The sequence below is a fragment of the Bubalus bubalis genome, chromosome 14, assembly GCF_019923935.1.
Source record: "Bubalus bubalis isolate 160015118507 breed Murrah chromosome 14, NDDB_SH_1, whole genome shotgun sequence".
In the NCBI taxonomy this organism is placed as follows: Eukaryota; Metazoa; Chordata; class Mammalia; order Artiodactyla; family Bovidae; genus Bubalus; species Bubalus bubalis.
In genome coordinates this window covers 58,960,308-58,975,385 of record NC_059170.1, presented here as the reverse complement: position 1 = coordinate 58,975,385, position 15,078 = coordinate 58,960,308, and the positions used below count along the sequence as shown (strand labels likewise).

General features: G+C 41.2%; 1 protein-coding gene across 2 annotated transcripts in view; it reads left to right on the top strand.

Annotated features, from left to right (window-relative positions):
- Positions 1-15,078, top strand: part of KIAA1217 (KIAA1217 ortholog) — an 829,478-nt gene that overhangs the window by 293,136 nt on the left and 521,264 nt on the right. For both annotated transcript variants that reach the window (XM_044927453.2, XM_044927454.2), the window contains one exon: positions 3,394-3,547. The gene's annotated coding sequence lies outside the window, so the exon portion shown is untranslated. The remainder of the gene's footprint in view (positions 1-3,393; positions 3,548-15,078) is intronic.

Sequence of the window (15,078 nt, the reverse complement as noted above, 5' to 3'; positions counted from 1 at the left end):
GGGAAGAGTTCCTAATTGCTGAAAATTGCAGGAAGCTGACCTGAACTAGGAAACTGAGGGTTCACAGACTCTGAGCTGCTGAGACCAGGACTGGTCCCTGGGCAGAGCCAGCCGGGCTCTGACAATCAAGCGGCAGGAGCATTGTGATGAGGGCGAGGCCGCTGCCATCCTTGCCACCATCACTGAGTCTAACCACCCCATTGTCTTTGAGTCGTTTCCTTGGGGTTTAGAGAGAAGCTTAGGTCACCTGTCTGGGTCCTGCCTTCCAGGACTGCTGAAAAGTGATGAGGGGAAAGGGAAGAAGATCTGAGGAGGATCTGACTCTTCCAGCTTCCTTAGGTTGGAGGATGAGGAGACAGATACTCTGAACAAGTGCGTACAGTGGAGAGATTTTCCCTAAAACACAAAGGGGCCTTGGGTTTTGGACAGCTCCCCCTACTGCCCTCCCCCATACTCCATTTTCAGAGAGAAAAATGTGTTAGAAAGTGAAAGTGAAAGTTGCTCAGTCCTGTCTGAGTCTTTGTGACCCCATGGACTATACAGTCCACGGAATTCTCTAGGCCAGAATACTGGATTGGGTAGTCTTTCCCTTCTCCAGGGATCTTCTCAACCCAGGGATCGAGCCCAGGTCTCCCACATTGCATGTATTACAAGACTCTGGCTAGTAAAAGTTCCATATGCCCTCTGTTGATTTATTAAATTACTATAGAACTCATAACACTGTTCTAAGCAGGGTTAATATATTGTAATAATTTCTAGCATTGTATTCTTTTGTAATCCAACTCAGTTAAAAGTATATACCTTTTTACATTAGCATTAGGCATTGAGAAATAAAACGTGTGTTTTAGGGGGTGACATCATTTCTTCAGCTTCAGATATTATCTGTTTTACATTGAACCAGCAATAGCTAGCAAAGAGTTTAAGTGCTTTATTTCATAGGAACTTTTCTCCACATTCTCTCCAGCATTTATTGTTTGTAGATTTTTTACTGATGGTCACTCTGACAGGTGTGAGGTGATACCTCATTGCAGTTTTGATTTGTATTTCTCTAACAATCAGTGATGTTGAGCATCTTTTCATGCATTTGTTGGTCATCTGTATGTCTTCACTGGAGAAATGTCTATTTAGGTCTTCCACATATTTTTTTTCATTGGGTTGTTTGTTTTTTTGTTATTGAAGTGCATGAGCTGTATGTATATTTTGGAGATCAATCCCTTGCCAGTTGTTTCTTTTGCAAATATTTTCTCCCAAATAAACAAGAACCCCTGACCTTTGTACATTTCATACAGTATTTCTTTTTTTTTTTTTTTTGGATGTTCATAAAGCTTTCATTTTTTTTAACTTGATTTTATTAAAGTCTAGTTGCTTCACAATGTTGTGTTAGTTTCTAGTGGTAGCAGTCATTCAGTCATGTCTGACTCTTTGTGACCCCACAGACTGCAGCTGACCAGGCTCCTCTGTCCATGGGATTCTCCAGGCAAGAATGCTGGAGTGGGTTGCCATTCTCTTTAGTTATCTAACTTATACATAGGATTAATAGTGTATATATGTGTCAATCCCAATCTCACAATTCCTCTCACCACCACCCTTCCCCCCTTGGTATCCATGTATCAAATAGCATTTCTTTAACTGTGAATGCCATCAGCTATTTCACATTTAGAAGAAATCTCATTTTATATTCTTGCATTCTATCTAGTGCAACCATTTGGATTTCATAAATGAGAAAATTTAATTGGTAGCCAGTGGACCAGAGAGAGAAATTCTGTTGCAAAAAGGGGCAAGTTTCACAGTTGCTTTCCTCACAAAGATTATGCAGGCACAGGATAACCTTCGGATTGATTAAAATGTTGCTCTGAATCATATAATGTTTTCGATAAATCTGCTACCAGTAGTAGTTTGCAGTGGTCAAACAATAACACTTCAATCATTCAGACTCAGTGGTCTCATATTTCTCTTATCCTGACATCTCTAAATTTTGAATTACTTTGGAGTTCTGCTGATTTGAAATTAAAATTTACTAAACAAGCGCTCTCTTCCAAAATGTGACAAATAGGGTAGCAGTATTCAAATTATGAAGGTGAAGGACAGGGAAGCCTGGTGTGTTGCAGTCCATGGGGTCGAAAAGAGTCGGACACAGCTAAGCAACTGAACAACAATTCAAATTATTCTAGAGACCTCTTTATTTTATTCAAAGATGAGATTTTCAGGAACTACCAAATATTTTTTATTTTTTAACTACCAAATGATTGCAAATGGCTATTTTAGGTCAAAACTCAGTAATGTGTTTTTTTTTTTTTTTTTCGGTAATGTGTTTTGACACATTTTAATTGTGTTCAATGATTCTTTTTCTCTATAGTTTCATCCATGATTTTCTTTCCAATTAGCAGCGTGTTTCTCTGGATACTAAGAAGAATTGAAGTAAACAGATTTCCATTTGGGGAAATGTTGTCCTAAAGGTTGTCCTGTTCTGTGCTCACTTAGTTCACTAACATCAACTAAACTACCAGAGCTCCTGGCAGCATAGAAATCTGCTGACTGTAGGGAAAGATGGCAAAATCAAGTTCTGTTTCCTGGAGTTCCTCAATGATCCTGGACTCCTGCTCTGCAGACGAGGTCCTCTTGATTTCATCCACAATTTCAGTATCTTTATGTTGGGCACCTCATGTTCTTCGGTGGCCCAGCCTCCTGCTATGGGTCCCCAGTCCCATGGTTACTTCCCTTTGGCATGGCTGTTGGAATCCAGACTTCTCTGTGCATCATGCACTTGAAATGATCCAGCAATCCCTGCTGCCCATCACTCCCAACAAAGGGAGCAGAGAGATGAGTCAGAGACAACTCAGCCTTTCATTCAGTCTCTGATTCTCAGTTGGCCTTTTCTGATTTCCTTCTGCCTCCAACGACACAAGTGTGAAAGTCGCTCAGTTGTTTCTGACTCTTTGTGACCCTATGGACTGTAGCCTGCCAGGCTCCTCTGTCCATGGAATTCTCTAGGCAAAAATTACTGGGAGTGGGTTGCCATGCCCTTCTCCAGGGCGTCTTCCCAACCCAGGGATCAAACCCAGGTCTCCCACATTGCAGGAGGATTCTTTACCGTCTGAGCCACCAGGAAAGCCCAAACTACACAAGTCTGCTCTTCTTTTCATGGTTGATCAGTTTAATGTATTTACATTCCTTAGTAGTGTCTGACTAAGGCTTTGTGAAAAACTGGAAGTTAAAAACTTCTGACTTGGGTAACTTGTACAGAAGCGTATATAGGATTACAACCCATTCTGCTCTTCACATCATGCATACATTGTACTCTATATCCTTCCTGTGTGTTTTAATCAGCTTAAATTTCTAATTACTCTGCAGTTACTTGGTGGAAACCATGACATTATTATTTGCATTTTTCAGATGGAGAGACTGAGGTCCTGAATTTGTACTGATTGTGCTATGCGCTGTGTGTCCGGGTGACAGGGTTGGAGCCTCAATCCAGAGCCCCTGGGTGTCACCCCCAAAGACTGTGCCACTTATCAGTGGAGGACGCCTCCTCTTCATTTTTTGCTAGGTAAGTCTCTCTTTTTATTAAATCATAAAGTGAGCATTCATCATCTCGACAGTGAACGAATTACGAGCTAAAGGCCTATCAATAAAACTTGGCTTCTGTTAATTCCTCCTTGAGCCCCGTGGAACAAAACGTCTGAGTCCAACCATGCACTCTTCCTCCAATGTGTATTCATTCTGATATCCAGCTGTTTTATTTTTTTAGCCATTCTTTCTTTGAGCTTTCAGGCAGCTCTGTCGATATAGGTGTTACCTTTCAGGCTAAGTTTTATGTACACTTTTGTGCCTGTCTTTGTGTTCAGACTCTGGCTTGAAGCCATCATGATGACTAAAGACTAAGAGAATGTTCAAAGATCATGAACCTTGGGCAGACAACATGTGAACCCCTGTAGGTATCTGATGACTTTTTATCTATGGAGTAAATAGAGTGAATCAAAAGTAAGATCCTTTTAAAGGCCTACCCAGTAATAATGCCTTTGATCTAAGTCAAGGTCCCACAGAAGTAGCAAAATTAGTTTGCCAGTTTCACTGAGGTTCTTTTGCTTTGCCCAGATCACCTATGGAGGTGGACCTGAGTGTCTTGAATGGTGGGATGACCAAATCGACCCCCCAGCTTTAATTGTACTCATTTGGCCCAAATTCTGATCATAAATCTGCTGCAGGACGGGGGACCCCTTCCAGGGCCTGAGAGTAGGCTCTTGCCTCACATTCAGAAATGAATTGTCTGAGGGGACACACACTGACAGAGCAAGAGATTCTGGGGGCAGGGGCACCTGGGTGGAGAGCAGGAGCGTAAGAGAACCCAAGAGGACTGCTTTGCCACGTGGCTCACAGTCTCAGGTTTTATGGGGATGGGGTTAGTTTCCAGATGGTCTCTGGCCAATCATTTTGACTCAGGGCCCTTTCTGGTGAACTCTGGTGGCATGTGTCACTCAGCCAAGATGGATTCCAGGGAGGATTCTAGGAGATTGATAAAACATATATAGCTGCGTCTCCTCTCTCCTTTTGACCTTTCACACATTTTTCCTATTGGTGGTTAACTTTTTAGTTCTGTGCTCCTTACCATGACCTCCTGTTCTAAGATGATACATGCAAGTGGCAACTATCTTGCCTGGCTGGGGGGGGGGGTGGGGGGTGGGGGGTAATTTCAGTCAGTGTACCCCTTAACAAATCCACTAGTTCAATACTTTAATAAAAGCAATTTTTGTTTTGAGTTTCCTCCGATTATAGATGGAGAAGGAAATAGCAACCCACTCCAGTATTCTTGCCTGAAAAATCCCATGGACGGAGGAGCCTGGCAGGCTACAGTTCATGGGGTCACATTACAGAAGTCTTCATATAGCCCTTACCATTTCACACCATACTGTAAAATTTTGGTATTTGATCCACAGGAAGCTAAGATAGAGATGAGATAGCTCCTATCCCAGTACAGTGGTTATAACCTTGGATTTGCTTTAGTGAGCAACGTGAGTCAGCCAAATTGCATTGTTACTCCAAAACATCATAACTCTAGAGTCACTGGCAAGAGGTCATTGAACTTAGTTTCAACAACTTCAGAATCAAGGATTCATGGCTTCCATGTTTATACCAGCTCTGATGCAGGAAATTCACTAATACAAGAGTCAGACTTGCAAAACAGCTTCTGAATTCAAGAAGCTAGAGTGTTTCCTTCTGTAAAGTGACAACATTGGTGGACACCTTCAGATAAGAGAGGACATGTGGATACTGGACTTTGTACGGCTGGAGAGCTGGTTAGTAGGTCCTGTTTACTCTTGGCCAGAAGCTGAACCTCAGAAAGGGAATTCAGGAGTCCTTTTAAAGCTCCTGGTGATTGACTCTGATTTCCTTTCCTAGGCATATGGAGTCGATTTTCTACTGTCTCTATAAATACTGTTGTGTCTGTCTCTCTGCCAAACCAGCTACCTTTCTCACCCCAAGGAGAAGCCAGAGATCAGACATTCCTACACTCCAGCCCCATTAGACACCATGAGGGGAGGGAGCAGATTTGGCAGTCAAAATGATGTGTGTGTTTGAATCTTGAAAGAGCCAGGCTACACTCAGAGTCAGTGGGCTCCCATAAATAACCTGTGTTCCTTCTCTCTTTGTGTGGTTTGGACTGGAATGCCTTTCTCTTTAGAGCTGTACAGGCGGCCAGAGATCAAAGAGTCAACCGTTTATGGATGCGTAGTTCATTACAAAGTCATCATGCTCAGCGGGAGGACTCTGGCCCAAGCACTCATAATTTTCTCCTATTACTATTTTGTTGCCTGGGTTGGGGTTTGGAGGGCACTCAAAGAACTTGCCACTACTTTAAATAACTTTAAAAAAAAGAGTAGAGATGAAAATTCACTTTCAAAGGAGGGTTAAAGCTTAACTGGCATCTTTTTAGGCTATGGAATGTGGTAAGAGGGAATAGGAAGTAAAGAAATTGACCCAGTACCACAAGGAATGTGGTTTAAAAAGAATAATAGGCAAAACAGTATCCTGTGTAATTGACTTACCCTTGAGTCAACATTATGGAGAGCCTTTGATAAGCAGAGCAGAACATATACTGGATTTTTTTTTTTTAAGCTCAAACTAGATAATGTATTTGAAAAACAGGCTTTGAAATAGTTTGTTAGAATATAAAGAATAAACGTGTTTCAAATTATAGCATTGGGTGATGTTAACAATCCCTGGATTGTGGATAATCACAATGATATGAAATAATAACAACTATTTGTTGAATGTCTGCTGTGTGCGCGTGCTGTGCAGTGTAGGTGATATCTTTTAATCCTCCCAGCCAAGCACAGGGAGGTGTCTTTTCCTCACTTACATACAGGGAAACAGGACTCTTCAAAGTTTAAGTGCTTTGCTCAAGGTCACTCAGTCATTAAGTGGTGAGCCCAGGATCTGAACCAAACTCTGGAATGAATCAGAATGATGACCACTTAGCCTGTAGTTAGTGTTTCTGGTTCCTGACTCTTGCTCTGGCCTCTGTTGCAGGAGTTTTTGGAGTGCCTTTGCTTTCTGAGCTGGGGGAACTTTGCAGTTTGTGCTTCCCACCGTTCAGGCTGGGGTCCATCCTCTCCAAGTCCTGCTTCCCTGCATTTCCCCATTCCTCACCCACAGGTCCTGCTCTGGCTTCTAGGGCTGCCACTGACTACCACCCACAGGCCTTCTGCAGGGAGCAGTACCTAGAGTGCATTATGAGGAAAGTGCTTAAAAGAAATACTTTGTCAAATCTGTAAGGGACCCTTATTGGACTTCATATTTAATTTGTATGGTTGTTGTTGTTCATTCGCTAAGTTGTGTCTGATTCTTTGCGACCCCATGGACTACGCCCCAGGCTCCTCTGTCCTCCACTGTCTCCTGGAGTTTGCTCAGATTCATATCCATTGAGTTAGTGATGCTATCCAACCATCTTATCTTTTGCTCCCCCTTTCTCCTTTTGCCTTCAATCTTTCCCATCATTAGGGCGTTTAATTTGTATACAACACATAAAATACTTTGAAAGACAACTCATGACACTGAATGGATCTGTATGTTTGTCCACAGGCTATCAGACTTGATCTCTGAACCTTTTACAACACGTCATGTAGCTAAGGTCCTTGATCTGTTGTTTTTGCGTGGATCTCAGGGACCGCATATCTAGTAAAATAACTTCCATCAAACACTTGATCAATTACAGGGATAGCCAAAGAACATTTCCCCAAATGTATTCTTTTAACAAGAATCATGTTCTAGTTTTTCATACTTTTTATTACTTTAATTATAATCAAAGCTGAACTATGAGAATCCAAAAAAAAAAATAGTATGCAGTGTACTGCAAAGAACTCAGTGAATAGAGTCCATATAAAGTTTCAGACGCTTACTCCTTGGAAGGAAAGTTATGACCAACCTAGATAGCATATTCGAAAGCAGAGACATTACTTTGCCAGCAAAGGTCCGTCTAGTCAAGGCTATGGTTTTTCCTGTGGTCACATATGGATGTGAGAGTTGGACTGTGAAGAAGGCTGAGCGCTGAAGAATTGATGCTTTTGAATTGTGGTGTTGGAGAAGACTCTTGAGAGTCCCTTGGACTGCAAGGAGATCCAACCAGTCCATTCTGAAGGAGATCAGTCCTGGGATTTCTTTGGAAGGAATGATGCTAAAGCTGAAACCAGTACTTTGGCCACCTCATGCAAAGAGTTGACTCATTGGAAAAGACTCTGATGCTGGGAGGGATTGGGGGCAGGAGGAGAAGGGGACGACAGAGGATGAGATGGCTGGATGGCATCACTGACTTGATGGACGTGAGTCTGAGTGAACTCCGGGAGTTGGTGATGGACAGGGAGGCCTGGCATGCTGCGATTCATGGGGTCTCGAAGAGTCAGACACGACTGAGCAACTGAACTGAACTGAACTGAAAATCTCAATGGCTATGGAATCTTGGAGAGCCTTTGTCCTTGTCACAGGTCAAACCTGCATCACAGGATTTCCCCAAGATCAGATAATTCAGATGATGGAAAAGCTAAAACCCTTTGCAAGTGTGACCTTCTTTCCATGTTACTACCTTTTGTTCATCCCATCTGGTTTTACTGCCTTAAAAAATAGTTCTAAAGGGTCAGAAATAGAAGCAAATAATCGATCTATTCTTTTCTACCAATTTAATTGAAAGGCAATGGAGAGCATCATCTAAAAATCCCATGGCTCTTCCCAGCTCCAAGTTTTCCTGAAAGATTTCACACGTGCCATGGAAGAAATTGTGAGTCAGCCTTCCCCAGTCCCAACTTTAAGAGTTGCAGAAATCATCTGCCAGGCAGCACATATGTTCTTAGTTCCATGAGAGGAAGAAAACATATTTGTTGAAAAGAAATGGAAATTTTAAAAACTAGTTGAGTTGTAATAAAGGCACTTCAAATTTTGCTAACTTCTTTCCCCCTCTGGTGCCTGACTGCTTTCCCGGCCCTGGACAGTGTCCCCTACTTATGAGACAGCTGTCACCCCAAACTCTGTATCCCTGGGGTGTGGGCTCCACTTGGCTGTGGAAGGCAGGCACAGGAAGTGCAGAATAATCAAAAGATGAAATTATGATGCCGAAATAAAGTATCTATGGTGACTCCTTGAATGCAGAGCACTCAAAAGCTGTAAATCCATTCTCTTATTAAGATCTTGTACAATTCAGTGTGATAATGAACTTTGGTAAAAAAACTACAGTCTACAGTTGAGGGAACATGGCCACGATGAAATAACTTGGCCAAGGTCACACAGCTAATGAGCCAGGCAGAGGCGAATAAGACAACTCCTCAGTGTCCTGTTACATAAGGGACCTCCAGACATAGGAGAGGTATTCTCTTATTTTCTTCTGGGCAGCTGTCTTCAAGGAAGCATACTCATGACCGCCTAACATGCTTATAAACAGACTGCTGGCAGTACTGTTGCCTCTATGTTATTAACAACATTGCAGGAATCAGATTCCAACAAGTTGTGGGTTTCTCTTGAAGCAAAAGAAATCAGTTACAGGGGAAATGAAACGGTCAACTCGGTGCTCTACCTAAAAAAATTTTAAACTCATTTGATGAAAGTTTTTGTCCTTCTTCACCTCTCACTGAAGCCGTTCTTTTCCTTGGTAATTGCTATTTGATGATTCTGGTGGATTGTCAGTCTGCATGTCTTTATTCATTAAAATGTGTAAGTAAAAACTGATGCAATGGAAGAACTATGGCAGCCTCCACCACAGAACAAAGGCTTTTCTAAACCAGGCTTTCGCCCGTAGCATCTGAGTATACGTTTCATGTAGGGTTCTTTTTACCCCCAGGAATCCAATGACATGATTTTACGTTTAGACAGAATTGACACTGACATTTTCTTTGACCAAAACAAAGTAAAGAGAAAAAGGAAGAAACATTTCTACATTTAACTAAAAAACCTAAAGGCAATCTGAATAAGACTTTGAAAAAAATTTAATTTTTAATTGAAGGATAATTGCTTTACAATATTGTGTTGGTTTCTGCCATACATTGATGTGAATCAGTCATAGGTATACATATGTCCCCTCCCTCTTGAACCTCCTGCCCACCTCCCGCTCCATCGCACCCCTCTATGTTGTCCCAGAGCACTGGTTTGAGCTCCCTGAGTCATACAGCAAATTCCCACTGGCTATCTATTTTGCATATGGTAATGTATATGTTTCCATGCTACTCTCTCAATTCACCTTGAAGCTTTATTTCCATTTTGTAATCTAAAGCAGACCTAAGGTGTTTGTGCAGACAAGTGGTGAGTCCTTGGGCAAAGGATCATGTTGACATTCTGAGAATACTTCAGGATTCACATCAGAAAGGATTTTGAAACATGGTTTTAAACTCCCATTGAAACAGGTTGCAGGGTGAATCTTAAGAGAAAACCAAGCCAGATAAACCCAAGATCTTGGCTTCCTGTCATATCTCACTATTTAGAACCCCAGCTCAGGGACTTCCTTGGTGGTCCAGTGGTTGAGACTCCACCCTTCAAATGCAAGAGGCACAGGTTCAATCCCTGGTAGGGAAATTAAGATCCCACATGCCATATAGTGTGGCCAAAAAAATTTTTTTTCATTTAAAAAAAAAAAAATAGAAACCCCAGTTCATCCTTCCAGAAGTCTTCCAAGGCAGCCTTCCCTAAACCCATCCCTGCCACAGACACCAGCCCTGTGACTTCCTTGATCCTGCTAAAAAATAAACCAAAAAAAAAGCTCAGAGAGTGCATTTTGCATAAAACTAGCAGACAGGAGCACAGCAAGAGAGGAATTCCTTAGTGGTAGAAAACTAAGAGATTTGGTGGTGAGATAGTAGTCTCTTTCTTTAGGATGAGTGGGGAAAGTTCTCCCCTTGCCTTTGAGTGAGGGGTTTCCCTAAAGACAATACTGAACCATGCAGGCTTGGGATTTTTTAGAAAGGCAGAACTTTCAGAGGATTGAAACACCCATTACGATGAACTGTAACTTAGGAGTATCCAGCAGAGACAAAAGAATGGAAGACTTTTTAAAAATACAGTTTTATCAAAAAATTTGAACTTCAGCTGGATTAAGTTGACACCAATTTCCACATGTGTCAGTCAATAGAAAACATGCCTTTTAAAACTGGAACCTTTTTTGGCCACTGATAGCATCTTAGTCTGGGCTTCCCAGATGGTACTAGTGGTAAGGAACCCACCTGCCATTGCAGAAGACATTAAGAGATGTGGGTTCAATCTTAGTCCGTAACATTTTTTTATGATTGAAATGCAGTTTTCATCATTCACAGAGCCCATATTTATAAATTCACCTGCTCACTAAAATTTAATAAATCAATACTTAAGTGTTTTCACAGTCATTCAGGGACAAGTTGCTGAAAACATAGGCATATTTCTAGCTGAGGTTGAACAAGGCCACCCTCTGCCTCCCTGTTTGGCTCATACTGTAAACAAGTGTTATTTTCACGGTCTATTTTAGTGTCACATTTTTGCACTGTGTGTTGATGTCACCATTTAAAATCACCCCGAAGCAAAGAGCAGATGGTCTCCTCAGCCGTCCAGTACAGTAAGGCTGTGACGTGCCCTACTGGCAAAGCATGTGCTCAATAAACTTTGTTCGGGCGTGAGTGATAGCGCTGCTGGCCGCGAGTCATGTTATTGAATCAACCGTATATGTTACATAAGATGTCAGACCAAAACACGTTAATAAAGGTTATGTATTAATCGTTTGACAAAAAAGTTGTGACCAGCGGCTCTCTTGAGCTATACCCTCTTTTCTTCCCTAGGAACAGTGTTTTAGTGTCTGCTCATTCCATTGGATATTGCAGAACACAAATACTGTACTGCAACAAAAAATGAGAATTGATCACATCTGACTGAAAGCTCTGTACCGTCTACTAACTTGAGTGATTCTATGGTGTGGAGATAACCTTCAGTTATCATCTCAGAAATATAGGACTCAGGTTTCTGATAAATCAGGAGTTATGGAGATTGGATGAAAACACAGTGAATTTTATATGTGAGGCAAAGAAAGGGAAGCTAGTATTGGAATGTAGAGAGAGAAGGGAAATTTGGCTGTAAGTCATGGCCAGGCTTTGCCTTCAAGGGAAGGAGGTGGAGATGGAGGAAGAAACTAAAGATGAAAATGTGAAAGTGAAGGACAAATGGATGTGTTTATAGTGAAACTCAGAGTCAGTACCCAAGATACTGTCATTAACCATGGGATGTGTCGCTGAAAGCATCCAACATACTCCTCCTACTGAATTATAGGATGGGAACATTAATGTGTGTAAAATGTCATTGGTTATATTTTCTTGAGAAGCAGTAGGTGAGATACCAAGACATTCAGCAGAGCTTAATGACATCATTTTTACATAAATTGAGCTTTGTTTTTTGTTTTCTTTTTGCCTCATGTAAGGTCATGAATCTTTATTTCATAGCTACCCAGAAAAGACAATTTTGATTTTGGATAAATAGCATCTGCAGAAATGTTTCTCTTAAGCCAGGGGCACTTGCATGCACTTAAGATAATGGAATTTAATAACCTATTTAATTTGTGATGGTGGGAGAGAGAATTTTTTTACTAGCTAACTTATGGAAACGATGTGTTCTCATATTCATGCAAAAAGTAATTTGTTTTATATGCAGAAAGTAGAGTTTACAGTTTGAAATAAACAAATCATTGCTTTAAACAGTGTAGGAGAATGTATGCTACAGAAATAATTGCTTGTTTACATGCATTTGCTTGTTGGAAACAAAAGACTGAAATGATAGCTCCTCTACCATTAGTCTGCTATGTGAAGAAATGAGAAAGGAGAGAGAATTTCCCATAATCCCATGTGGTTATGATAAACTGTACCATTTGGCCACTTAATGGTATATTAGATCAATATGGCATCTAACTCTTGAGCTTCAGTTAGAAATTTCAAGTTTGGTGGAAAACTATTTTTTAGTGTTTCAGGAAAGATTGTCAAAACTTTAGGAAAATCAGTGCTGATGCAATATGGCCAAGTTATATCTTCACATACCTAAAAGTTACTTTTTGTTTTTTCTAGGAGTTTGAAAATCATTCTGAGCACTAAGAATTTTTTTAAAGTAGTGTTAAAATCACATTGACCTGCTGCTAACAAGTAATAGTCATACTCAAATTTTTCTAAAAACTAAACACAATAAGACACATAAAATACATAAGACAAAAATTAATACAAATTTTTCAGTAAGTATTAGTTATTATAATAGTATTGTTGTTTTAGTGAATGTTGACCCTAAAATAGTATATAATCATCAAAGTTGTCCTAAATCAAGTATCATTCTTTTTTGATTATCATACAAGTGACCTTCTCATTCTTGAAAATGCCTAGAACTAACAAAGTAAGAGGAATGATGCTAAAGCTGAAACTCCAGTGCTTTGGCCACCTCATGCAAGGAGTTGACTCATTGGAAAAGACTCTGATGCTGGGAGGGATTGGGGGCAGGAGGAGAAGGGGACGACAGAGGATGAGATGGCTGGATGGCATCACTGACTCGATGGACGTGAGTCTGAGTGAAATCCGGGAGTTGGTGATAGACAGGGAGGCCTGGCGTGCTGCGATTCATGGGGTCGCAGAGTCGGACACAACTGAGCAACTGAACTGAACTGAACAAAGTAAAAGATAGGAAATAACTAAGTAAAGGGAAATTTTGAGGGCTGCAAAAAGATTTTCTGTATCCTCCAAGACATTTCCTTTAAAAGACTGTGAATGGGAGAAAATTATAGCAAACCAAACAACTGACAAAGAATTAATCTCAAAAATATACAAGCAGCTCCTGCAGCTCAATTCCAGAAAAATAAATGACCCAATCAAAAAATGGGCCAAAGAACTAAATAGACATTTCTCCAAAGAAGACATCCAGATGGCTAACAAACACATGAAAAGATGCTCAACATCACTCATTATCAGAGAAATGCAAATCAAAACCACAATGAGGTACCATCTCACGCTGGTCAGAATGGCTGCTATCAAAAATTCTACAAGCAATAAATACTGGAGAGGGTGTGGAGAAAAGGGAACCCTCTTACACTGTTGGTGGGAATGCAAACTAGTACAGCCACTATGGAGAACAGTGTGGAGATTCCTTAAAAACTGGAAATAGAACTGCCATACGACCCAGCAATCCCACTGCTGGGCATACACAGCGAGGAAACCAGAATTGAAAGAGACACGTGTACCCCAATGTTCATCGCAGCACTGTTTATAATAGCCAGGACATGGAAGCAACCTAGATGTCCATCAGCAGATGAATGGATAAGAAAGCTGTGGTACATATACAATGTGTATTACTCAGCCATTAAAAAGAATACATTTGAATCAGTTCTAATGAGGTGGATGAAACTGGAGCCTATTATACAGAGTGAAGTAAGCCAGAAAGAAAAACACCAATACAGTATACTAACGCATATATATGGAATTTAGAAAGATGGTAAAGATGACCCTATATGCGAGACAGCAAAAGAGACACAGATGTATAGAACAGTCTTTCAGACTCTGTGGGAGAAGGCGAGGGTGGGATGATTTGAGAGAATACCATTGAAACATGTATATTATCATATGTGAAACAGATTGCCTGTCAAGGTTTGATGCATGAGACAGGGTGCTCAGGGCTGGTGCACTGGGATGACCCAGAGGGATAGGATGGGGAGGGAGGTGGGAGAGGGGTTCAGGATGGGAAACACATGTACACCCATGGCAGATTCATGTCAGTGTATGGCAGAAACCACTACAATATTGTAAAGTAATTAGCCTCCAATTAAAATAAATACATAAATTAAAAAAAAAAAAGACCGTGAAGGGACTTCCCTGGTGGTCCAGTGGCTAAGACTCTGCACTCCCAGTGCAGCGGGCCTGGGTTCCACCCTTGGTTGGGGAAATAGATCCCACAGGCAGCAACTAACAGTTTCCCTGCCGAAACTGAAAGATCCCACATGCCACAACAAAGATTGAAGATCCTGTGTGCCACAACCAAGACCTGGCGCAGCCAAATAAGTAAATAAATATTTTTTTTTTAAAAAGGACTATGAGATGATTTTGTTTGTCTGCATCCATATCAGTTTCGCTAGGGTAATTAAAACTCTCTGCTATTACAAGCAGACTCAAAATCTCGGTAGTTTAAAACAAGATTTCTTTATTGTTCATGTCATGGTTTGTAAGGCAGGTAGTTCCTCTGAGATGACTCCTCTGGATAGTCTCTTCCACCTTATAGCTTTCCCAGTCTCAGAGGGAGGGAGACACCTTCTAAGTTGTTTGGAGGTTTAAGGCCAGGCCTGGAAACAGCAACATAATTTCCACTCACATTGTTTAGACCAGAATCTTGTTCAGTTCAGTCACTCAGTTGTGCCCGACTCTTTGCGACCCCATGGACTGCAGCCAGTCAGGCTTCCCTGTCCATCACCAACTCCCAGAGCTTGCTCAAACTCACGTCCATTGAGTTGGTGATGCCATCCAACCATGTCCTAAGGCCAGAACATAACTGCGCAGTATTCTGGGAAGTGCTTTCTTACTGCTTGCATGGAGAAAAGAAACACATAGGCTTTCTTGATTCTTCAGA